General features: G+C 43.6%; 1 protein-coding gene across 3 annotated transcripts in view; it reads right to left on the reverse strand.

Moving 5' to 3' along the window:
• The window catches only part of TSEN15 (tRNA splicing endonuclease subunit 15), a 185,903-nt gene that overhangs the window by 114,446 nt on the left and 44,493 nt on the right, over positions 1-26,964 (reverse strand). For all 3 annotated transcript variants that reach the window (XR_006591898.1, XR_006591897.1, XR_002739135.2), the window contains exons 4-5: positions 12,231-12,327; positions 10,664-10,777 (exon numbers count right to left, since the gene is read on the reverse strand). The gene's annotated coding sequence lies outside the window, so the exon portion shown is untranslated. The remainder of the gene's footprint in view (positions 1-10,663; positions 10,778-12,230; positions 12,328-26,964) is intronic.

The following is a 26,964-nucleotide window of genomic DNA, read 5'->3' on the forward strand; positions in this document are numbered from 1 at the left end:
TTTCTCTATACTATTTATTACCACCTGACATACTATGTATGCATTTTCCCTTTTTATCTTTGTAATTGTCTGTCTTTCATTGATCATCTGTCTAGAGACTGTCTTTAGAATCCGAAAGAACATATTCCTATATTCTCAACCCTTTAGAATGTAAGTTCCATGAGGGCAGATATTTTTGGTGTTTATTCACAGCTGTTCACCCAGAGTCTGTGACAGTATCTGTCATTTAGCAGGCCAGCGATAAATATCTGTTGCACGAATGAACAGCTGACACCCAGAGAACAGGAAAAGCAGTGCAGCTCAAGCCAGGACACCCAGAGCGTAGCTCTAGAGACCCCTTAACCTGAATCCCTTTCTACACCCAGGGAGCTCTGTCCCCTCACACCGCCATGCCCACCCCGTCAGCAATACCCCACGGCTTTCACACCAGTGCGGTTCAGTAAGGGACTCCGATCCTTTGGAGCCCAGACCATATTTTCACCCTATCTTAACATCTTGCTAAAGCTCAATCTTAAAACCAGTCGGTCAAGAACGCCTCCTGGGAATCACACCATTCACTCAGCTCCTGCTATTCTAAAATTGCTTTTTTTTTTTTTTTGGTCTTTAGAATTGTGCTCTGTTCTTTTGCATTTTCGACTGAAAGAAGGGACTGTCTCTCACTTGCCGTCTTGTAAGAATCCAGCCACCAAAAGCATGACCAAAATATTTTTTAAACACATGTTTTAGTGGGAGAATGGTTTTCTTGTGTCCCTATTGCACTCGGATGCTCCACCCGACTCCCGTGGATGTGGTGTTTACAGCGGCACCCGGCCTGACAGTTCGCTGTAACAGCTCCGATTTAGATCCAAGGCCTGCTGGGGGACCACCTACAATGTCAGGCTCTTTGTCTTACCCACAGACTCCCAGACTGTGTAAAAATTTTTGGAGACTGGTTTCCCATTAATTTTTTTTTTAAGGCAAGAAAAAGAAAAATAGAACAATCCTAATGCAAAACCCGACATTTCTGTCCTAGCAGCAGCATGTAGCTTTTTATCTTCTTCACTTATCGCATATGCTGCCCACTCCACCCCCCAACCCGTTCATTTTTCTGCTTGCTTGTTTGTAGTTAGTTTCCAGTCCCAAATGTTGGAGTTGGATTCTACATTTCATTTATTAGTGTCACTGCAGAAGCCGCACGTTTTCCTGAGCTCATTCATCATGCCTCCTCCTCTCTCAGCCTCACGTTAAATATGCAAGGTCTCATTACAGTCATAGCTGTCGTGGTCTGCGGGAGGAAATAAAGGAAAGATTGCAGGAATACAACATTACGACAGTCTGCCTTGGAATTAGCCATTCATTTTCCATGCAGCCAGAAAATTTGTGGTAAGTCACTAACTAATTTGTGAAGGTCACCATGGAGGTGCTTCCAAAAATGCTGAGATACAAAACTCTCTACCTTCAAGGGATTCCTCAGCAAGCGGCGGACATCAGAGAGATATGAAAGAAATAGGTAGCAGATGACAGGTACCTGAGTGAGTTGGGGCTTCAAAAGAGTGCAAGATCACTTCAGCTGGAATAGTCAGAGGAGGTCTCATGGAGACGGTGGCTTGGTGGTGGCATTTGAACTGGGACTTGAAGGATGAGTAAGGTTTTTAAAAACAGAGAAAGGAAGGCAGAGGAGAAAGAATTTTAAGGGGAGGAAGCAGTAGGAACGAAACCATGGAAGCAGAAGAACTTAGCTTGTATTTGAGGATGATAAAGTTAATTTGTATATGGGACCTACAAAATGGAAGCCACCCTGGGAATCTGCCCACGTCCCAAATCTAAACCCAGGTCAGCCTGCTCTTATGGGAAATACCTGTCAAGGAAACCTAACATACTCCAATCACCATCCTACGACTCAGCTTTAGCTAGCTTACTTTCCCCTAGAAAATCAGACCTGGTAGCCTTATCAGGGAATTCCCCAAATCCTAGTCAATCATGCCCTATTTCTGAGTTGCTTCTTCTAAAGGTCTGTAATGCTCACTCTTGCCCACAATCCCTTGGAAAGAGTCTCCACTGCTTGTGAGGCACTGCACTGCCCCAATCTGTGGACTGTCTTCTCTTGAATAAAGGACATCAAACTCATTCCTAAATTTTCTTTTGTCATTTGACAAGGACAAGACATCTTCAAGTCCCAGAGGCTCCTTCATTTGAAGCACCCAGAAAACAGAGGAACAGCATGATTTCCGAGTCTTACCCAGAAACTCTGCAGGAATGTTCTTCCCAATTCTGTCAATAGGACTAGCTCCTTCTCATCCTTCAACTCTGAGATTCTATGTCACCTCCTCAAAAATGACCTTCTCTGACCACCACATGTACAAATTGGACTCCTTCCTGACAATGTTACCTCCTTCAGTGCCCCTTCTTTTAAGTGGTAACATGTACCATAGTTTATAGTCATTATGTTGATACATTTACTTGTCTGTCTCTAACAGTTGACTCTAAAGTTTCTTTTCTTTTTTTAAAAGTTTATTTTTTAAAGAGAGAGAGTGAGCAGGGGAGGGGCAGAGAGAAAGGGAGGACAGAGGATCTGAAAGGGGGCTCGAACTCACGAACTGCAAGATCATGACCTGAGCCAAAGTCAGACACTTAACTGACTGAGCCACCCAGGTGCCCCCGGCAACTAAAGTTTCTGATGGCAGAAACCATATCTGTTTGCTCAGTGCCTGAAAAATAGTAGGAGCTTAATTAATTTTCAGTGGTTGAATGAATGAGGAGACAAGGCTGAAAATTAAGATTTTCAAGATCCCTGGGTACTTTTGCTTTCATTGGCTCCTTCTTCCATAGGATATATTTCAAATTATGTTTTATAACTATGTTGGTATACATACGAACATAATCCAAGGTGGAAAATATTTTTTGTTCTGATTTGAAATAAATTAAACATTTTATGGACCCCAAAAGCACTGTGGGCCCTAGGCATTGTGCCTCCTGTTCCTAATGGATAAGTCAACCCTGTGAATAGCAAAACGTTTTTAAAGATTATTAGGTAGCAAGGCTAGACAAATAATATGGAATAAGATTATGGAAGGTCTTGTACATCTTACTTTGAATATTATGCATTTGAACATTAGAAGGTGTGATATTGTAATTTATAATAGGAAATATATATATTTGGTCTTCCTCCGTGTTTCTGGCACAGATTTCCTGAAACCCTTGGAATTTCCTTAGTGATGGATGTGATAATGGTGCTTTTGTTATGCTAATAAGGTAACTTTTGGAAAGCCCTAGGTATCCAAAGCATAGAAGGGGTTGCCAGAGGAGCCAACCACAAGATTAGAAGGCTGAAAGTTTCAGCCCCGTTTCGACCTCCTCCAGGGAGGGGAGAGGGGCCAGAGATTGAGTTCAACTGCCAATGGCCAATGATTTAATCAGTCAGGCCTATATAATGAAGTCTCATAAAAAATGGAAAGGATGGGGTTCAGAGATAGGTTGATGAACCAGCACACTTCCAAGCGCCAGTGGCTGGTCCCAAACTCCACAAGGACAGAGACTCCTTTGTTTGGGACCTTGCGCTTTGAATCTTTTCATCTGGCTGTTGATTGGTATCCTTTTCTAACTTTTTAATTTTTTTTTACCGTTGATTCATTTCTGAGAGACAGAGACAGAACATGAGTGGGGGAGGGGCAAAGAGAGAATTCCAAGGAGGCTCCAGGCTCCAAGCTGCAGCACAGAGCTGGATGTGGGGCTCAGACTCAAGGAACATGAGATCATGACCTGAGCGGAAGTCAGACGCTTAACCAACTGAGCCACCCAGGCGCCCCGATTGGTATCATTTAATATCCTTTGTCGTTAAAGTGGTGAACTAGTGAGTAAACTGGTTTTGTGAGTTCTATAAGCTGTTCCAGCAAATTAATCAAACCAAGTTGGGAGTCATGGGGACCTCTGATGTATAGCCAGTCTGTGAGAGGTTTAGATGACAACCTGGACTTGCAACTGTCATCTGAAGTGGGGGACAGTCTTGAGGGACTGGGTCCTCAACCTGTGGAATCTGACGCTATCTCTGGATGGACAGTGTCCGAAATGAGTTGAAGTAGAGGACACCCAGCTGGTGTCAGAGAACTGGTGGTGTGAGTAAGAACTCCGCTGCCCCCAAACACATACCCACACATACCCCCCCCACACACACACACTGGAACTGAGTGCAAAGCTTTTTAGTAGGCAATAAAAATCATGAGAGATTCTGAGCTAAAGAATAATATGGTTTCAATATCCCAGCGCCACTGTAAGAAAAAGCCATAGGACGAACAAAGGAAGAAGATGTTAGTCAGGAAGGTTCCAGAATGTGGTCCAGACACCAGGAGGTGAAAAGGGATCTGGACTGTGGTACTGATAGTGATGGCAGTATTGGAAGAATAAAAGCAGAGCTGGGAGAACCTGTGACTGTCTCTCACAGGTGGGTGGAATGTACCGCCCACTAGGGAGGGTACATTCAAAGATGGCTGTGGTTCTGGGTCTAGACTGAGAGAATGGTGTCATCCAGAGAAGAGGGACTTGGTGGGGAACATGATGGATTTGGTTTGGGACACGTTTTGGGGATGGGATGCTGGCAGAGCCACCAAATGGAACTTAACAGTCAGACAGAAATGTGGGTCTGGAACTCGGGAGCTTCAAATTTTTCAACGTTTTTATTTATTTTTGGGACAGAGAGAGACAGAGCATGAACGGGGGAGGGGCAGAGAGAGAGGGAGACACAGAATCGGAAACAGGCTCCAGGCTCCGAGCCATCAGCCCAGAGCCTGACGCGGGGCTCAAACCCACGGACTGCGAGATCGTGACCTGGCTGAAGTTGGACGCTTAACCGACTGCGCCACCCAGGCGCCCCAGGGAGCTTCAAATTTTTAAACAACCTTCAGCCAACTTCAACGTTATTAAAATCATAGTATATGAATAATGAAATCAGAAGAGAGCACTTCTAACCAACCATTCAAGTATTACCTCCTCTCTGGGCTGGCTGAATTGTCCTAGTAACTAGGGACAGTTAAGGGGGTCCCTTGAGTTCCCTGCCTCTTTGTTTTTCTTAGGCAAAGACATGAAAGAAATTCCAGTGAATTCTATTATAACAGAGCAAATCCAGTGAGTTCACCCTTACTCTAAATTGACTCTCACCAAATGAGCTAACTGTCCATAGATGGTTAGCATTATACTTTTAATTAGAAGAGGCTTAAAACTCCTATTTCTATAAACCTGATAGGCAAGTATGAGGCCTGCAGCATTTCAATTAGGAGCCTGCCAAGGAAAAAGTTGGTTGGGAGAAAGGCAACTTCTTCATGAGAGGCTGGGCCCTATGAACAAAGCTGGAACTATGGGAGCTTCCTGGTCCCCAGTCTCAAAGTTTGCATCCGGTGAAACAGATTCTAGGGCAAGCAATTTCACCCAACCTCCATTCCTACCTGGCATGAGTTTTTAAAAAAATTTTTTAATGTTGATTTATTTTTGAGAGAGACAGAGTGTGAGTGGGGGAGGGGCAGAGAGAGGGAGATCAGAATCTGAAGCAGGCTCCAGGCTCTGAGTTGTCTGCACAGAGCCTGATGTAGGGCTTGAATCCACGAACCGGTGAGATCATGACCTGAGCTGAAGTTGGCCACTTAACCGACTGATCCACCCAGGTGCCCCTGGGCTGGCATGAATTTTTAATGTTAGAATCAAGCAGTAGGAGTAATGGCTCTCCCTCTGGGTGGGATTTGAGCAATCTATCCCTTTCCTGGAAAGTTCTTCTGAGATATTAACATTTTTACATCCTACCATGAAACCGGGTGCCAGTGTCTTCTCAAGTAATCTGTGCCTCTGTCATCCTATTTGTAAAGTGGAGGAAATATTGTATATCTCAGGGGACCGTGGTGAGGGTTCACGGAGTTACTTTATGTAGCACTTTATGTCTTATGGTAATTTATGTATAGAAGACTGCCTGGTTGATAGTAAGTGGTCAATAAATGCTTTTTAACTTTTAGCACACTAGCTCTCTTCTCTTCCTCTACATTTCCCCCCTAAAAATAGAAATTGTATGTATCTGCATCAAAGTTACTTAAGAGTTTGTTTGAAGGCAGAATCCTGGCTACTACCTAAGACCAAGGAAATCCTGACCCCCTAGGAATGGATCCCAGAAATCTGCCTTTGAACAAATTTTCTAAGAGATTTTAGTCTCCCTGAAGTTTGAGACCCACTAGTCTGCTGGGTTTACAAGAAGTACAGATGAAATTTCTGCCTTGGCCTCCATGTCCTGATCAGTGACGGAACATATTCCATCATCTAGAAACCCAAGACCTGAGATGTTCTGATTGCTCAAGGCATGGAGCTTGGGTCGGAACAAGGCCAACAAGACCGCTCTGAAGAATACCCGATTCCTGCTCCACCCCTCAGTCTTGTTCTAGAACTCGACCTCATGATCTAGATCTGGTACGATCCATTCCCAACCTGCGGCCACTGGAGGAAGCCTCCCATGCCCATCAGTTTTCCAAGAAGGTCTGCTTAGAGACCCTGGTGATGCTTTGAATACATCTGTCATCACATCAGTCAAGTCATATACACAACATACATGACCCCAGCTGCCTCCTGGTTGGGTATTCTCTGATTCCCTGGCATGTCAGGGTATGAGATGATTAATTTTGAATCACAAGCTCACTGGATGTGACATTCAAATTTGACCCCACCGAGCCACCTTACCCCACAGCGGCTATTGCGTGCCTCACATTTTAAATATGAGAATCTTGCCATATCATCAGAGCAATCACAATACACATTAATAAGTCCTTCTATTTCTATAGGACTTTACGGTTGGTTATCAGAGAACTTTCACAGCCATCACCTAGCATGACCTCACATTGGGAGTTAGAAAAAAATAGGAGTCCATGCTGCTTCATTGAAAGTGGAATCGCAAGGAGGCTTGAGCGACTTACCTAATTCACCTAACAGGTGAATTTGGAGGCTAACGTGGAGGTGACACCCATTCTCCGGAACCCCTGGCATGGGTTTGTCTTGTTACCGCACACCGCTTCCAGTCACTGTAGCCCCAAGGGCAGAGAGGAGGTGAAGGGCACTAGCTTTGGGGTCACACTTTGAATCCTGAGTCCATCATTCATTAGCTGTGTGACTTTGAGAAAATCTACCTCGCGGAGGTGAGATGAGGGCAAAATGTAAAGCACCGTGCTTGGCACACAGTGAACGCTCCATAGCTGTTTTGTGTCATTATTATTAACAGTAGGTATCACTGACAGTCAGTGATGGTGGTTCTGATCAAAAAGGCTATGATTTTGTCTTCTCCTATGCACCCTTTTTGGGTAAGAGGACAAAATAGTTATTATATTCCATTTTTGTCTTTTTGTTTTGTTTTCTTTTAATAAAATAGAGAAACCTTTTGGGACTTATTCTCCAGTTTTCAAAAACTCTAGACTGAATCATTATTATGTGGTGTTATGTTTGACTCAGGGAATAGAACTTTTTCCCCAGAGGACAGAGTGCTATATTCTATCCCAAATCAAATGAGTTCAGCTACTCTGTTTTGTTCCGTTAACTTTTTGACTAATGTTAAAAGCAAATGCTTAAGAGATACACTGGATCAAATGAGTGGGTGAGCCATGATCAGGCAAGAAAAAGACGTTTGTTGTCTGAATTTCCCTGATAATGTGCTCGATTTGGTTTAGTTGGTCCCTGACCAATTTCTAAACAACATCTAGAAATTCTGAATGAAATATTAAAGAAAGAAATTAAAAGGTTGATACTCAGGGAACCATCTGCCTTAGATGATAGAATTATCACTTTGAGTGAATTACATTCAGAGAGATTTTAGGTCTCTTCTCACAATCACTTCCTGCTAACAAGTCAAGTCATTGCCATACCTTGCATTTTATTCCACATACAGCGTTCCCCAGGAACTTAACAGTCCCTTGGGGGAGACTGCAAAGTGAGAGAGGTGAATGAACTAGCCATCAGGCTAACGGCCATGGAGGTTCTGAGTGTAGAGCAAACTCCCAACACAGGTGCCATCCTAGAGGATAAAACACATTAAGGCAAGAGCTGGTACTCTCCGTCTTTCTAATGAGGATGACCCTCTTCCTGCCTGCCCCTGCCCCTCCCGTGCAACTCCCTGAGGTGGCTGGTACCCAGGGAATTTGCTCACATCCAGACAAATAAAGCATGAGAAAACAAGACCGTGAGCATCAGAGCAGCCATCTGACATGCAGAGAAGTGACCCATGAGGGAATGTAACCCAAGAAAATAACTCAGAAGAAAACAAAAAGATTCCCAGCAGCACTATTTTTAAGGATGGTGGTGGGGGGGATCTACACAGAACTAAAAACCACACCAGTGTGTGGAAGGGCCCAAAATGTCCTGATGGAAAGCGTGATGGAACACTATACAGCCATTACGCATAACAAGTTTATGGACTACAAACATGTAGAAATGTTTACGTAGAATAGTACAGAGTGGAAAGCCACAACTAACAATGTCAAAATTAATTTATGTGACTGCATCTAAGTGCTGAATACTGCTATAAAAGAAATCTCCCAACCAAGAGATTAGAATCTTTATGAGTTTATCTTATCTCAAGTTAAATGGATCACACAACTATATTACCACATTTCTCTAGTGAGTTCATTTTCCCAGTCTTGTAACTGCTCTGTCCTTTCTCCACTAGGGCTCAAACTTCGCAGCTCTCTGACAACAGAATCCTAGGAGGCATCTGCTACCCTTGCTCTGCCTGCACGAATTTGGCGACACGATCCTTCTTTCCTGGGTTCCAGCCACATGGGCCTCTCGGTCTTTGAATTTACCAAATGCTCTGCTTTCTCAAGGGCTTCCCCCATACTCTTTCTGCTACCTTGAAGTCCCTTGTCTCAAGTCAGTCAACTCAACTGAGTCTCATATTTAGGTACCTCCACTATTAGCCTCGCTCATGGCCTTACGCACTTTTTCTTCACAGCACCTAGCGCGCTTTGTAATTTTAAATGCATTTGCATAATTATTGGTTTACAGTGTCCCCCTCTCCTAAATAGACTGTAAGCTCCATGAGGAATAGTAATCTGAGCTGTTCATGATCTGATATCTACCTAGTATACACCACAGCACTGGGCCTAGATTCCTTGTCTCATAAAACTGTGCTGAATGAATGAAGAGGTGGATGAATGGATGAATGAATGAAGTGATATGAATATAATGTAATATTCAGGAGGCTTTATTTTTTTCCACAAAAATATACCATGTGGTGTAGACTACTAAATAATACCTTGCTCTCATTTGAGTAGTGCTTTCTATTTTTCAAAGCATTTTCCCATACAATAATAAGTTTTCTGATTCACATAAGCCTATGAGGTAGACATTATTCCAGTTCCACATTTGAGAACATAGAGGTTCTGAGAAATTAAGTAACTGCCCCAAGCTGAACTGTGTGGTACAAAGAGGTCTGGGATCCAGACCTGCTAGATTCAGGCCAAGGGTTTGGACCCTCTGCCTCTATGGCTCTGACTATGTCACTGTGTCTACTGGGAGGTACACTGGGAGCACTGAAGGTGCAGAGGCATTATCTTGATAGGTCCCTGCTGCTCGGGAATGATGGGAGGAGGTGACGGCCCTACGGTCTGGGCAGAGGATCCTGGCTTCACCAGGTGGGGCTGGAGCGGTGAGGCGATGGGCAGCGAGCCTCAGACATGGCTCTCAGCCACTCTTTCACAACGGCCTGCAGTTGTTCAGTGCCTCGTTGTTCACGTTACTCAGGCAGCGTATCCAACTACTGATTAGTGATAATTGCACCGGTGGCTCCAAAGTCATTAAGCTCGGACGCCACACAACAGAATGGATTGAGCGTGGGCTAGTTCCTGGGTTGAACACCAAATGACCCGGAGAAGTCAGAGAGAGCCACCACGTATATTTCCACACCGACTGTCACTCTGGCAAAGGCATGACCCTGTTTGTCGTACTGTTTGCCTTGTCTGAATATTTACAAAACTATAAGCTCACAGGGCACAGATGTGGTGCCTAATCCTGAAGGCAGAAAATCCTTCCCTGTGCCATATGCTTTTAGCGCACACTTCATCATTTCAACATTCACATCCTGTTAAAGCCCTCACTTCCGTTCAGCCTCTGTCTACAGCAGCTTTCCACAAGGAACTTGATGACAGCTGTGCCTGTCGGGAAAACCAAAGCCTCATTTTTCTGTCTTCAGAAGCATCTGAGGACTGTGATACTTGCCACCACTTAACAAGGTGGGTTGTAAGGGCGGCCGTATCGAGGCTGGTTATTTCTTCCCTTACAGAGAATTCCAGAATTTCATAATTCTTGCGCTGCCTCTAGGCAAATGGCAGGTGGTACTTGTTGTTGACTGCACAGGACCAAGGCTGAGAGTCACCCCAAACAACAACTAAAACAAATTAGGAGTTGAATGCTCATTGCCTCTCTTAACGCTTTTTGTATTATTAAATTACTAAATTTTTTGCATTATGCTTTTGTATTGCTAAAAGAATGACATAGTTCTTATTAATAACATAATTACTTGAGAGGACCCTGTAAGATTAAAGCAACTCCAGTAATGAAAATAGCTACCATTTTTAACACCTTGTCTCTGTTACATTTTTCATTTCTCGCAATAACCCTTTGCAGTAATCAGGAAAATGCTGAGATGCTAAGATAGATGCTAAGATAGACTTACCCAGTAAGTAGTGGAGTTGGAAGTCAGGAGACTGAGTCTGTTCTCAAATGTGTTATTAAGTAGCTGTGTGGCCTTAGGTAAGTCAGTTTACCTCTCTGGGCTTCTGCTGTCTTCCTAGAGAAAGGAAGAGCGAGTTAGACTTACAGATGGTGCAGGTCCCTTCTTGCTCTGAGTGTTTCATGCTGAATTTTATTGCTCTCTTTCATCAATGATTGATCTAGTTCTTATCTGGAGTCTTTGTTTTTGTTTTTCTTAAGCCGCATAACTTTCTCATTGTCCAACTCTCGACTTGTCACGCAGAGATGGTTTCCCTGACCAATCCTGCTGAAATAGCCTGTCCATTCTCCTCCCCTCATTATTACAAACTCTAAACACCTTAGCATGGTACATACAGTTGCCACAAATTGGCCCCCATTTTCTCCTCCAGAACCCAGAAAATGATCAATAAATCTTTGTTGATTGAACTAATGAATGAATATATCCAATATGTTACAAGTTCTTTTGATTCTGCCACAGAAAACTCTAGTTTTGTGCTGTTCAGTGTGACTGTTCACATGTGGCTATTTACATTTAAATTAACTAAAATTAAAAGTTCAGTTCCTGACTCTCACTAGCCACACTTCAAGTATTCAAGAGCCACATGTGGTTAGTGGCTGGTGTTATGGACAGTGCCGAACAGCAATTCCATCACTGTAGAAAGTTCTATTGGACAGTGCTGGTCTAAATACTGGCCCGTCCTCTCTAACCCTACTGTGATAGTTCACCTGGATTCTTATGTCTCAGCCTCTCAGTTGGGCTGATCGTAGTCTCCTTCCTCGCTAGTCCATTCTCCACTCCGCCTGATTCATTGAGTTCATTTAACGAAGTAGCAGATACTTAGGAAGGACCTTCTACATGCCAAGTCTTCACAGGAGACCGAGTTGCTCACGAGTCAGACCTAGTCCTGACTCAATGAACTTCCAGCCTAGAGATCCAGTGTGTGTGTGTCATTCCCATGCTTAAAAACCATTGTTGGGTCCTCTCTACCAAAGCACCTTAGAGCATTCCCAGAGTGCTGGGCTCTGGAGGGCACAACTGAGAGACTCAACTGTATTCTCAGGAGGGGGCTAACCGAAACAACAGTTCCTGTGTGTGTGTGGAGGGTGTGAGTGTGTGTGTGTGTGTGTGTGTGTGTGTGTGTGTGTGTGTGGCGGGAGGGCCTGGGCCCCGTGGGGTGCACTGGTACCTTCCGGCCCCTGAGGTGGAGGGCTTCCCCCACACCAGGGCTCCTGTTTCAGCTCGCCCTGGTCACCTCTCCCACACCTTCTGGAGGCGGGCCTCACCCCTACCCTTACTGCTGTCCCCTCTTCTCAGCGAGCCCAGTCACACCCCAGGGCTTTCACACAGACCCTTCCCTCAGTGGGGTTTCCTCCTCGTTCTTTTCTCCTGACCAATTCCCATTCGTCCTCCCAGGCCCACTTCTAACATCCCTTTCTGTGAAGCCTTTCCCAGCCACCCAAGAGGAGTCAGGGGTTCTCCTTCCTGTGCGCCCACAGTGACCTGCTGTTAGGTCTAGTGCAGCACTTACTGTGTTTACCCTACTAGCTGTTTATATACGCCTCCCTCCAGCTGAGCCGCAGTCCTCCAGATGAAGAACTTCTTGTTCATCATGGTGGCTCTGCTGCCTGAAATAGAGGAGGCCCCTCGTTAATGACTGGGGACAGATGATTAATGAACGATGCCTGGAAGAATAAATGAGTGAATACATGTATGAAAATTGTGAAAGTGCCCGGCCTGTCTGCAGTTCCCCAGTGAGACTGCACTGGTTCTAGAACTTCTAAATGGAATAAAAAGACCATAACTGTCTACTTACTCTTATCAAAGAGAAGATGTTAATTTTCTTAACATTTTTATTTTCAACCTACTCTAAATGTCTCTTTGCCCTTTTTTTCCCCATAGGCTAGATTTTTTAAAAAATTTTCTGTCCCCTTGTCTCCTCAAGGATCAAATGCTTCCTTTCTAAAGGCATGTGTCCCAGCATGTCCTTTCTTCTTTTTAATTATTATTTTTTAATTTTCTTAATGCTTATTTATTCTTGAGAGATAGAGACAGAGCAGGGGAGGGGCAAAGAGAGGGGGAGACACAGAATCTGAAGCAGGCTCCGGGCTCTGAGCTGTCAGCACAGAGCCTGACGTGGGACTCGAACTCAAAAACCATGAGGTGGTGACCTGAGCAGAAGTCGGACGCCCAACCGACTGAGCCACCCAGGAGCCCCCGCATGTTCTTTTCTTCCGATTCCGTGCTGTGCTACTTACGGGCTCCTCCTCACCCACAGGGTCAGGACTCCTGTCAAAACTGCTATACACACAATATACAATTTCTTCAATAAACATTGTTACACCACTAGGTGAGTGTTTCAGAAACTAATCAGAAACAGGCCTAACATTTCTTAATTTTTCCAAACCCTTAAAAACATAATCAAGGGGGTGCCTGGGTGGCTCAGTCGGTTAAGTGAATGACTCTTGGTTTGGGCTCAGATCATGATCTCACCGTTCGTGAGCTCAAGCCCTGCATCTGGCTCCACAGCTGGCAGCACGGAGCCTGCTTAGGATTCTCTCTCTCTCCCTCTCTCTCTGCCTCTCCCCTACTCATGCTGTCTCCATCTCTCTCAAAATGAATAAATAAACTTAAAAAAAAAACCATTGGGGCACCTGGGTGACTCAGTCGATTAAGCGTCGGACTTTGGCTCAGGTCATGATCTTGAGGTTTGTGAGCTTGAGCCCCACCCCAGGCTCTGTGCTGACCGCTCAGAGCCTGGAGCCTGCTTTAGATTCTGTGTGTCTCTCTCTGCCCCTCCCCTGCTCTCTCTTTTTCTCTTTCTCAAAAAGGAATAAACATTAAAAAAAAACAAGCATACAAACAAACAAAACTCCACAATCAAACCCAAGAGAGTTCCACAGAGGTTCCCTTCCAGGTGCCCTGGGTGTGACCCTTGATTCACCCAACCGATTTGTTATTTCTTCAGAGGAAGGGAAAAGGCGTCCCCTAAAGCCCCTCAGCAAGCCAGTTCATCAAATGAAATATTGATTAACCCATTCAACTACCTCATAGACTTTCTGAGATTCAAATAGCTTTTCCTGCTATTTCAGGATATTTTAAGTAAGCGGATTAACCTCCCTCACATCTGCTTCTCCAGATGATTCTGCAGACACATCATCCTAAGAAGGGAACTTGTCTTTACCAAAAGTATACAGACCTGGCTTTCTTGCTTTCCCCAGAGGTTTGAGCTCCATGCCTTTTATTATAGACTGGGGAAGAAAAATTAGGTTGGGATGCATCTCTAATCACCATTCCTCAGCGTTTCTTCTGTTAAATTTGCTACTGTCAATTACACAGGAAAAAAATTTCATCATTAGAAAATCCTAGTTGCTAAATTCTTTTTTAGTAACTTAATCAGCAATACTCAGAGGCTAAGCTGCATCTAGCCCTTGCTGTACCCAAGATTTTGTTACGATTCCTAGACTTGTTAGATTATTTTCTGGTAAGCTCCTGTTCTGATTTTAGAAATGATTCAGTAATGTGCATAGCTGTGACCAAGTCCACATAAAAGGTGTCAGATATGCGTGCGTGCATGTGTGCATGTGTGTGTGTGATATCCTCGGGGTTTCAGTAGATATTAAACCACAACCAGGTAAGGGAGCTTTTGTAAAAAATAAAAGCTTGCCAGAGACTCAGGACTTCCCAACTTTTGAGGTCTCTTCTTTTATGACTCCATAGTAACTGTTTGTGTGGCTCATGTGACAGCAAGCGTGAAATGATTAAATATAATCCATCCCTGGGCTGTTGCACTTTAGGTGAGTATTGAATGGCTGTGGTTCTCTTAGTCTGTTGGAATTGCTCTAACAGCATACCATAGACTGGATGGCTTATAAACAACAGAAATGTATTTTTTCACTGTTCCAGAGGCTGGGAGTCTGAGACCAGGGTGCAGGCATGGTCAGGTCCTGCTCTGGGTTGCAGATTTCTCCTCATGGTGGAAAAAGCAGAGAGAGGAAGCAAGCTCTCTCATGATTTTCAAGGGTTCCGTCCTTTTCAAGGGATCCTATCTCATTCTCATTGCCTCCAAAAGGCCTCATCTCCTAACACCATCACATTGAAGGGTAGGGTTTCAACATATGAATTTGTCTGTGACAGTGGTTGGCTACCCAAGAGCCTTTCCCCTCCTTCTTTACACACAAAGTCCACTTCCAGTAAAGAGACCAGTGACTCTCCCAGTTGCATTACAGGCAGCATACGCAGTGACCCTATCCTGACCCATAGTATTAAAGGGAAACTTGCTAGAGGTGGGGTATATATCCTGGAAAAGATTTCCCTCCATTTTATTTTTTTTTGAAAAGAGAGAACTCTAATGAGATGAGCTTTCTCCCTGTCTTTCTTTGGATTTGTAGTATGAAGACAAAGAATGACAGATAAGTCAATCTGGAATCCTGACAACCTTGTTACTGTATTAATTATGCCTAGAAACAGCTCCCTGTTTAAGCCAGTAGTTAGTTAGATATTCTGTTTACCATATCAGATGATTCGATGGATTGTGGTGTTACAAAGACAGTTGTATGTCTATGTCTTTGTAACATTGCAGGAAATCCATATTCAGTTGTAGTTTACTCTTCCCTTCACAAGCAAAGAGGTATTTATTCTTTTTTTTGTCATTACACGGAAGGCCAAAGAAAGAATATAAGAAGCAGGGCACCAAGACATAAAGAACATCAAGTGCTGAGTCTGGAAAATCACAGGACCATCAGCAAATAGGCTGGCAACTCAACAAAGTGAATAGCCAGTATTCTGCCATGCATTAGAACAAATCAAGTTCTCTTTCATGACTTAGAAAGGTTGTGTATAAAAGGAAGATCGGATAAGAGCATAAACAAAGACCAAAGACCCTGAAGATGGTAAGAGTCCAGAAGCAAGAAAGCAATTGCCCAGGGGAGAGAGACCACAGTGGGACGCTAAGTGTAGGCGAAGAAGGGGATCAATGGAATCCAGAAAAAGAGAAACTTGAAGTCTACATCAGACCACTGCCTTCTCTCAACTAAGCTCAGTAATTACTGGGTTTCGGTAATTCTCAACTAAATTTTTACTTTTCTTGTAAAGACCCAAGGTAAAGTGCTCCTCAGCATATTGCTGTAAATAGATACCGGATATGTGTGGGTCTGCTTTGATTGTTGAAATAAAGATTCTGGTGCTCTTTCGTCAGATTTTTCTATCAAGGTGAACACCTTTCTGGGGGTATTGCAATTTAGATGTTTATTAAGCACTTGTGTTAGCTGGTGGTACAATAGCTACCTCCAGAGATGATTAAACAGGCACAGCCAGGGAAGGGAAGATGGCTCCATCTGTCCACTAACGATGCCGGCAGCCCTGAGAGAGCTCCAGGCATAAGGCAATATGCCACATCCCAGTTATGAGTATCCCGTGGTGGTTTTAACAGGAACCAAGGTGCTATACTAGTCAGCTGGCCTCTAAGAATGGGACTCCTTGACCTGAGGCAACTAGAATTAAACCACTTCTCCAGAAAAGAAGAAGTGGATTCTTCGATATGGCCTACCCCCTTTCCTCACATTCATATGCCAGTTTTTTTTTTTTTTGAAGAGAACCTCGAGTTCCTAAATGGAAATGGATCCAATGCTTTGTAAAAATTCATGTGAAAACAAAACAAAACAAAACAAAACAAAACAGACGGAAAAAAAAAAAAACCCTCAGAGCTGTGAATGAATGCGTACAAATGTCCTCATAAACTGAAGCCCATGTGAAATATGGCTGATCCAACCCATCGGGGAATAGTGAGTCTTCCCACAAGGCCCAGCTTGCTTTCGAGCTAAAGATGGAACTAGAAACTCCAATTTAAATCATCTGATTCTGATCAAGGGCAGAGTCTTTTGGCCATTCTCTCAGCATTCAAAGACTGTGGTATTATTCCCCCGATAGCACACAAATGCTCCATGAGTCGCAGAGTCCCAGTGGGGATGTAAGCCTCTGGTGAAAATGGGAATTTCCATGGAAAATGTGACACAAACACTACCTTTTGGATCTCGAATGAATCAGGTTTTACACCAGAAAGACTTTTCCCATTAAAACTGTACTTTGGGGAAGTGGCTTTCAAAGGGCTTCTGGGCTTCCCTGGGGCCCCATGAGCTGTTCTTTTCTGTTCTGTTCTGTTCAAGTTTAAAAAGGGGAGCAATGCAGAACAGTGGGAAGAGTGTGGGCTGCGGAGTCCGATCTGGGTTGAAATTGGAGGCTGCTGCTTCCTCATTGTATGATATTGGACAAATTAACCAGTTTCTCTGAGCACCTACCATATACAGTTGATATGAGACAATATACGTAATGTATCTAAGGCAACACAAAGGATCAGAGTGTTAAAGCAGACTCTTAAAAATAGAGACCTTGACCAGCATCAAGCTTTACTAATAATTTCAATGAAGTAAACAATCACAAAGCCCAGGTAAAGCAGCCAGGGGTCCAGGACTCATGCAAATCTTCAGGCCTTTCAAGCCACATCAAGACACTCTCTTACCCAGATCAACAGAAAACCTTTAAGCCATGTACGTGGCCACATCACCTACACAGAAAAGAGCCATCATCAAGTATCTTCACATTATATTCAGATAGTTGCATAACTCACGTTACCTTTTCCCAGGACCCATGCTCGCTACATCCATAGATTCCAGGTTTGCCACAGATGAGCAACCCAGGCAGGACAGGTACCTCCTTCCAAAAGCATTTCATAGATAAGAACCTGCGCTAGCCATACATCATTAGTGTGTTTACATGAAGATTTGACTGTTACCTTCCTTCTTCCTTTCCCATAGGCCTCCCCCCGCTAAAGAGAGAGGAAGGATCGCAGGCTTATTGCTAAACATTTCCTGCCCAGCACCTAACCCCAGACTGGGACGTGAAAGGTAGTAGCTTTTATCATATTATTTAAAATAATAACTATAATATGGTTATGTCTCTACTTCCATTTCTGCCTGACTTTCCAGGTCCTGCATAATTCAGCCTATTTCCTGCTACCACGCATCTTAGGCTTCCCTTCCCCAGCTGGTGCAATTCTCATCTCAGGCTTTTTTCCTCTTGTTCTATTCCACTGTCCTCCCCATTTCTCAAGGACAGTCATGGGCCCCTCCCTCCTGGAAAACCTCCATGCCCACTTCTGTCCTCTGGTTTTGCCCTTTCTACCATCTATAATCCATGTTCTAACACTGAACCTGCAGCATCTTATATCACACTGTTCCTTACTTTTGCATGTGTGACAGTGTTCCTTCTCCAAATAGATTATAAATCCCATTAGGGCTGAGAACTCTGACTAACTTCATCTGAGTCACTTATCCCAGGAAGCATTCCTTGATCTACCTTCCCAGCAGACATGGTCTCCCTGGCACTGACCTCATCAGCACCCCACTTACCATATTATGATGTTATCATAACTTCTTATAATTTCTGATTTCATTGTTGCCTCTCTTTATGAGCAACAAGCTCCAGGAAGACAGGGTCATGCCTCTCCTGCTCACACTTATATCCCTAGTGCTTTATGTAATACCTGCCAAGGAGTAGATAATTAGTAAATATTTTTTAGAGAAACAGATTTTCCAGTAGTACAACTAATAGAGCAAGGAGCCTGTTAATTTAGACACTGAACATATTGAACATCTATGTTGGGTACTCGGAATGCACAGGTGAACATGATTTCCATCACCTGATCTCTGGACTGAGCAAGTTTGAGTGAACTTCTTTACTACCACTATCTGGGGTGTCCACATATGTACAAAATAGCTATGCAGATAGAATCAAAACCAGATCCCACCAGTTAAGCCTGATGAGTGAGTGGGATGAAAGGAAGAAACCAAAGACATGTATTTCTGAAGGGGTACAGGTGCTTTCCTGAAGTCTTCCTGCTCCTGCTGGCCCTTCTTCCTCCCCAAATGGCCTTTAAATAAGATTCACCATTGACCCCAGTCCATTTGAAAATCCCATAGCAATCCTTAAATTCAGCTTTAATTAGTAGCTAGTAGATCTCTCTCTTGCCCCTCACTTCCCTGTTCCTTATGAGCGGTACTACATTTGTGTAGGCATATGCTAGGGCTCCTTTCTGGAAACTTATTTTTGACACAATCTGAGCAGCATTCCAACTTGTTTATAACAGATTTTGGCCACGAGCATAACAAATTCAAAGCTACATGCTAATTTACTACAATGTTCAAACCACATCATAATATATATTTAATTTTATCCATCTTTATATCACCCTATGTAATAAAAGATATCATACTGTCATTGCTTTTTTTAAAAAATTTTTTAACGTTTATTCATCTTTGAGAGACAGAGCATGAGTGGGGAAGGGGCAGAGAGAGAGGGAGACACAGAATCCAAAGGAGCCTCCAGGCTCTGAGCTGTCAGCACAGAGCCTGACGCGGGGCTCGAACTCATGAACTGTGAGATCATGACCTGAGCCTAAGTCGGACGTTCAACCGACTGAGCCACCCAGGTGCCCCGTTGCTTTTCTTAAGATAGTGCACTTCTCATGGGTTTGAGGCAAGGTGAGCCCATTCCCCAATCTTCTGAGAAACCAGGCAAACAATGAATTTGGTGTTTATTAGTTGTATCTTATAAGTTTCTCTTAAAGAGAAACTCTGGTGGGCCAATCTCTCAACTCTTTCTGGGAAGGGGGGGTTGGAATTATGGAATGGAGGCAGACAGATTCATATATGATTTTTTACCAAGCATATAAGGTGATTTCCTTTCCTCCCTCCCTCCCTTCTTCCCTCCCTCCTTTCCATCCTTCTTCCCTTCCTTCCTTCCTTCCTTCCACCCTTCCACCCTTCCTTCCTTCCTTCCTTCCTTCCTTCCTTCCTTCCTTCCACCCTTCCATCCTTCCTTCCTTCCTTCCTTCCTTCCTTCCTTCCTTCCTTCCACCCTTCCTTCTTTCCACCCTTCCTTCCTTTGCTAAATTACTATTTAGTGCAGCTCAAGATGAGAAAGATTGTTCCATTCAGGCTTTCACCTACTGAGGCTACCTTCCTGGTGTTCAAACTAAACTTGTCTGCAATATACACTGACATCACCAGCTGCCTTCATCCATACATCAGAATGACTGATTCTCTCGAAAACAACCTGCATATTGCTTCTTTGTCCTCATTTCATCTTTCTTCCCACTAATGCTCCTCTCTTTTTCTTCCCTCATGGAAGGTCACTGCCAAATCCTTTGGTACTCTCTTCAAAGACTTTCTCCATGCTCTGTCCTCCTCTGTGGTCATGTGTTAGGAATGAATTCTCTGCTCTCCCATTAAACAGGAGCTCTTTGAAGGCAAGATCTGTGTCTCATTTCCCTTAGCATCCCCACTGCCTTTAAAAGGGCCTGGAACCTGGTGAGTGTTGAGTAAATGTTTGGGTTTAATGAATATGTTGAATCAACATTGAATCAAAGAATACTTAGTGTCTGGGAGATACAAAAAGAAGTGAGTTTAATGAACCATATTTTAGCACTTCATTCATCTGCAAGAGAGGAATAAATGGCAAGAAATCCTATAGGCCACAACATCATACCCTGTGAAGCCAGGTTGATGGAGAGGCAGTAACAGCAAAGGACAATAGAAGTTTCAACTGTGCCTTATGTCGTCTCTGAGGACAATTGGACAACATTGATTTAAAGAAAAACTTAAGGGGAAAAAAACAGACAAAAGAATCCTTTCAACTGCTTTCAATTAAGCCAAGGCAACCCCCTTCCCATTTATGAGAAGTCACATTTTTTTCCTTCTTTCTACACCATTTAGAACTCTGACCAATGAGCCCAGATGGTTCTGTTTTCCCAAATAGATTTATGGATTTTAGTACCATATCCAACGCATGAATTTGGATTGAAAATACAAACAAAAAGAACTGTAGTTGCTTGAGAGGCCTCTTCTTCCCCCTCCCCCACCTGCTCACAGGAGGTCCGTAGCCCAGAAGTCCACGTGGAGGGGCCAACAGAGGTGTCCTGAGGAATGTAAACAACATTAAGAAACCAGAACCTCAGAGTTTTAGTGAAAGAATAGAGTTTTGGGAGGTCCCTCACCCTGATGTGCCCATGAGTCACAGCTAGCTGTACTTCTAAAAGGCCATTATTAGTTAAGGCCTGCTTGAAGTAAAACCTGTCTTATACTGTAAACTCAATGCTGCAATTCCTAAAACAGACCAGCCTGGCCTGCTTCCAGACTGCACAGCCTAAACTACAGAGAGAGTGAAGAAACACAATTATTTTATTAGCGCCCCTCTGCGCACGGTCCTGGCCTCAGGCACCGGGCCATTCAGACATTCCCTTAGCTCATCCTCAGGACACAGACGTTTGCCTGATGTATAAGTTGTTGGCATGAGCACGTAAAATTCCTCAGAGGAAAGATGCAGGCATATTATTTGACACAAATCATTATGCCTTATACGCAGAAATAGGATTGGAAAACTTCAGTGAGTGTGGTTTGCCTTCTTTCTGATGTCCTCAATTTCTCATCAGGAGCTTAAAGGGGATTTTCAAACTGTTTGGTATCAGCATTTCCAGATTCTCTTTCTCTTCTAGAAAGGTATTCTTATTGGATGCAATAAGTAATGACAACAGCTGCACTTAATGAATCCCCAGCTTGTGTCAGGCTCTGTAGCAAAGCCCTTTAGATGAGTTACCTCCATATTAGTCTGTTAGGGTTTCCATAACAAAAGCCACAGCCTGGGTGGCTTAAGCAACAGAAATCAATTTTCTGACAGTTTTGGCAGCTAGAAGTCTAAGACCAAGGTGCCAGAAAATCTGGTTTGTTTTGAGGCCTCTCTTCCTGGTTTGCAGACGGCCACCTTCTCACTGGGTCCCCACAGGGCTTTTCCTCTGTGCACCCAAGGAGACAGAAAGAGATCTCTAGAGTTTCTTCCTCTTTTTATAAAGACACAGGTCCTATTGGGTTAAGGCCTAACCCTACAACCTCATTTTAACTTGATTACCTCCTTATAGGCCCTGACTTCAAATAGTCAAAAATGGGGTTAGAGTTTCACCATACGAATTTGCTGGGGGGGTGGGGGGGGCACAATTCTGTTCATAACAACCCCAGTGAGTCCACACTATGAGCTCAGGAAGTCAGGGCCATTCTCTCCTTTTTATTGTCTAGTAAACTGAAGGTTAAGTAATTTGTCCAAGGTCTCACTGCCAATAAATAAGTTGTTGGTGGTGGTGTTGCTTTTTTCACGGAAGGCGAAATGGTGATATGGAAAGTTCATTGGTATGAATGTAGGGTTGCTTATAGAAACATCTGAAAGGAACAAGCAGGTGAAACGAGAGCAGGGAAGTGAATTCGTGGCAGGTCTGCTCAGTGAGGTAAGTCACTGTGCTGAGCTCTGGGGACACAGACAAGAAGACACGGTCACTGTCTTTCCGGAGCTCACTGTCACAGCAGCAGTGAAGGGAGTCTTCCTTCCCAGGCCCTGACCTGGGTAAAACTGGGGAACAAGAAAATGTCCCTTTGGGCCCCTTCCTTGTCTGAGAGACCCTTCTGGTCCCCCTTTGGTCCCACTGTCCTTAGAGGCTCCCCTTTGTGTCCATCTGTGACCTGGTAGCTAGCACCACAGATTACGTAAGGTCTTCAATGGTGGTGACTCGTTTCTTAATGTTCTTCCTTTACTCCCACCCCTATCCAGAACTTTTTTTTTTTAATATTTCTTCCATTAAAACCTCTTTGCTCCAAGTCCCATTCTCTAGAGGCAGGTCTCTTAGCTAGGAAAGGAAAGGTCATAGCTCATTTGTTAATTCTCCTGGGTAGTGTACCGACTATTTATTGGTGACCTCTAGAGAACTAGGAACTTGTGACACAAATTTCAGGCACCATGGCAGGCAGCATAGTGGGAATTTTTGTGAGGGTAGGTAGGTCTGTCTGTGGATATCAAACTCACAGTGAGTGAGACATCATCCACCCTGGGCTTTTCACAAATAAAGCTATTCCTGCTACTGCACAGAACTGTGCTAAAGGGTGTGTCACAGACCCTGTCAATGCTTCACTCACATCGCTTAGACCTCACATTTCAGAATGAGCAAGGCCACGCTGTTTCTGGTTGCCTGCCAAGGACATCCCTGGGAGTCGCCCTCAATCAAGGACTCTCCAGAGATGGAGTATAAATACCTCAGTTCTCTCATCCCCTGGGTGGGATCATTCTGAGACATGTGTTTTACTCTGTGACTCACATTTCCCTGTGGAGTTTCAGTCGCTCACTGTGAGAAATAGCATAATAACATACCTACTACTGGCTGCCTTCCCTTCTCTGGATCACTTCTCCACTGCCGAATGGCAAATGATACTTCCTGTGTTTCACAAATCAGCTGTTAGCACTAAAGTCCTTTTCTTATTGTCAGCTTCTGGAGAGACCCAAGTTGACATAGAAGCGCAGCTGGCCAGCGTGTGCAGGGCTGGCTCTCTCATGACGCCGTGTGGTTGGCAGCTCTCTACTCCTCCCTCCTCTGTATGGCTGTGGAAAGGGGGCGGAGATCCCACAAGAGCGCTGGTCTGCCCGTGGAGGTGTCTGGAGAGGGCAGGCCCGGTTTATGGTGTTTCCTTAACCATAGACCCTAATTCTCTGAGTGGGATCTTAACTAGGGTTGGCTCTGTGGGGGCATGTACAGGGCCCTGGGAATTGATCTGTTTCAATAGAATGCCTGGAGTTTGGAGTCAGAAAGGCCTTGTTTGGATTCCAGCTCTACCACATATGAGCCATGCAGCTAAACTTCTCTGTATCTTAGTTTCCTCATCTATAAAATGGGATAATAATTACTCTCTCAAAGGATTGTTCCAAGGATGACAGTAATAGCTAATCAGGCTCCAAGGGGCTTACATGAAGTTAATGTAACTCAAAATAATCTTAGGAGGGTATATCACAGTTCTCTTATCCAAAACCCTTGGAACCAGATGAGTTTTGGAATTCAGAATTCAAATTTCATAAAGATAACAGGATGCACGTAACATATATGGCAGAAGCCCCATCAGGGTCTAAGGGAGTCCTCTAGACTCAGTCACAATTTTTCTGCACCAAAAATAGGAAGATCTATACTGTGTGGTAATGCACATGAAAGTATCATTTTTGAATTGCAGATAAAGGATTATGTCCCAGAGAAGTTAAGCCACTTGCTCAAGATCACACACTAGGATTCGAGCCCCAAAGACTAGTGCCAGAGTCCCTGCTCTAACCACTATACGGCACTGCCTCCAGTAATGAAACCCTCTCATCAGAATGAAGGGAATAAGAGACTTGTATCTGATTCATAAGGTAGGCGAGAGCTGCTTTTTATTAATATCATAAATAAATTTATATAGATTATTTCTCCCAGAAACAAAATTAAAGATATGGTCTCATTTGAAACATTAATGCTATAAAATATCAGGCTACAAAACATAATAGCTACCATTTCTTGAAAATCTACTGAATAATTTACATATATCCATCTCATTTAACCCCCATAAGAACTCTAGAGATAGGTTTCATTAGGATCACCAATTTTATAGATGGGGTTGACTAGCTTACCCAAGGTCCCACTGAAATAAGTGGCCAGGCAAGAGATCCAGTCTGGGACTGTTGATGCCTGTGCCCCTTCCACACATTGCCCCAGTGGGCAGGTATGTGCTGCTGACCATCATTGTGTGGTTTGCCTAAGGTCACAGGAGAGCCAGCATCCAGAGCATTGACCACTCTGGACTTCCTACCTTGGAAGGTCTTGGAGTGATTGACTTCTGGGGTGGAAAGTGCCACAGCTCAATATAATTTCTTTTTGCTGCCCACTCTTGCCACTCGGAGAAAAGAACAGTACCTACTGTTCACTAGAAAATGCAAGGGAATTGATTGGAAAGAATTTTATCTTATTCCAATCCTGTCCATAGTGTTGTACCGTTCTATATTTAGATAAATGCCTTGCAGAGCCAAAGAGACAATGAAAACAAGCTAACAAGGTACTAGACTCATGCCGGGAAACAATAAGAAGCTGCAAATTCCCTTTGCCCAGAGAATGACTATTAGAAAACAAGAGACAATAAAAACAAGCAATCTGTGTGCTTTAAAGTCTGGGGCATCTCATACTCTTAGGGCGGTTGAAAAAGGATGAGGCAAACAGAGTCCTCTTCTGCCTTTACGGAAATGAGACTTGAAGAGGGGGAACCTTTTCAAGTTTTAGTCCAAATGACTTGTAAAGTCAGGAAAGAACATCAGTGGAGAAGTCATGGGCTTGCCGGAGGCATCGCCTCAATGCTACTACCCCACAGACCAAATCTGAACCCTCACATTTCAAAAAGATGAAAATGAGCTTGAAAGATAACTGAGGTTCATTCATTCATGGGTCTGAAGGTTTGATATCTTACCAAGGTCCAAGCTCCTCATTCCCCATGAGAACCCTACTCTGGGCTCTTCCAGAAGGTTGTAATTCTTCCATTATTTAAAGCAGCATGTTGTGATAATTAACTGTCTCCCACCACAGTTATTTGCACATGTCTTTTTTAAAAATTTTTTAGTAAATTATAAACTCTTTGAGGGTAGAGAACAATCCCTAGTTATTTTATAACCTTTCTGGAGGCTAACATGGCATCTACTAAACTGCGATTTTTAAGTGGACCTCTGTTGCTCAAAGCCTTTTTCAGGCATATCTTTGACTAGTTGGGGTCAATAAGTATTTTCTTTTCCAGTCCCAGAAAAGCATCACATTTTTGGACTGTATCTAATCTCTTTTCATTTCATTCCCAAACACACCAAATCTTGCCTGAGCATATCTATCTCACTAAGCACAGTAAGTGACAACCAGGATCTGGAGACAAAAAGCTGGTCTGGCACCTGGCCTACCTTATAAATTATCACCAGCAACAGATTTACCAAATTCTTTGCCCTCTCTTCCATGGGTCTCCATCTTCCCAGCCTTCCATATCAGTGTCTGAGCCACCCACCATCCAACTACAGTCAACACAATGTATTTTAGGTTTCTCTGCCATTAACCCCTCACCTCAAAGTACCAATTTCTAAATTCACTGGAGTAATTAACACTAGCTTGATATAATAAATAAACCCTAGGATGTCAGGGACCTAACATAAAATAACCTTGTTCCTTGCAAAGTAGGTGTTGCTGGTGACAGAGATGGTGGAGAAGGTACATACCCTCTCCTAAAATTCTCACTCCAGGAGTGACACACAGCAGTCATATTCTATTGTTTCCATGTCACATGTCCACACCTATATGCAAGAACAGCCTTATAGGTGTTATTGCCACCAGAGTCTAATAATCATCATAGCTAGAATATATTACGCATCTTCATTTTACAAATTATATACTTTAATTATCTCATCTAATATGTACAACAATGCTAAAAAGTAGAAATTATCATCATTATTTTAGAGATAAAAAATACATAAATATATCACTAAGCCTTAGTGCCTATACACACACACACACACACACACACACACACACACACACACACACACATAATACTGGGGCTCAAAGGGGATAAATAACTTGTTCAAAGTCACATAGCAAGTGGCAGGTCAAGATGTGAACCCAGACTTGTATGACACTCAAGCCCTTTTCCCTTCTTTTGTATCATGTAGCAAGAAATACATAGATCTGCTTTGAGACTGGTCACTGGAAAGGATTAGGGACAATGGCTCAAGCTGGACCTTGAAAAGTAAGCATTTGGCCAGCCAGAGAGTATGGCAGACTGGTGGAAGCCATAATATGTGCAAAGGTACTGAGGCCTGAATGAGCATGGTAGGTCTATGGAAGACTTATCTTAGAAATAATTATGATGTTTAGATGGTATTTACCCAAGTTCCTAGGAATACCCAAATCATGTCCTCAACCTTAGCTACCCCTCTTCAAAATTCCACTGAGGGAGTTATCTACCTATAGAACAACTGTAAAGAAAAGCAAAGTAAGTCCTGTTTGCAGCTGAAGTTGGGCTCCTACACCATTTATCCACACACCTATTGATGCAGAGCCTTTGTAGGTTGGGCCAGGGCAAGCACCTGAGTAAGCCTGAATGCTCAGAGCAGAAACACCTTTTCTCCCCATAAGCCCAAACCCAACTTCAGGATTTCACATCTCATCTGCCATCAATGGAGATAGAAAACCAAACAGGTAAAAATGCTTGATGATGCAAGGTGAGACCCACAGGTTAGCTGGACATGTCCCAAGCAGAAAGGCCCTGGCTTTCTCCCCATTTATGCCATTTGGAAGCAGAAAGGAGAGCTAGATCTAATAACTGCTTCTTTAGCACAGATGAGAAAGGTAC

Source organism: Felis catus, chromosome F1 (genome assembly GCF_018350175.1).
Source record: "Felis catus isolate Fca126 chromosome F1, F.catus_Fca126_mat1.0, whole genome shotgun sequence".
Taxonomy (NCBI): Eukaryota; Metazoa; Chordata; class Mammalia; order Carnivora; family Felidae; genus Felis; species Felis catus.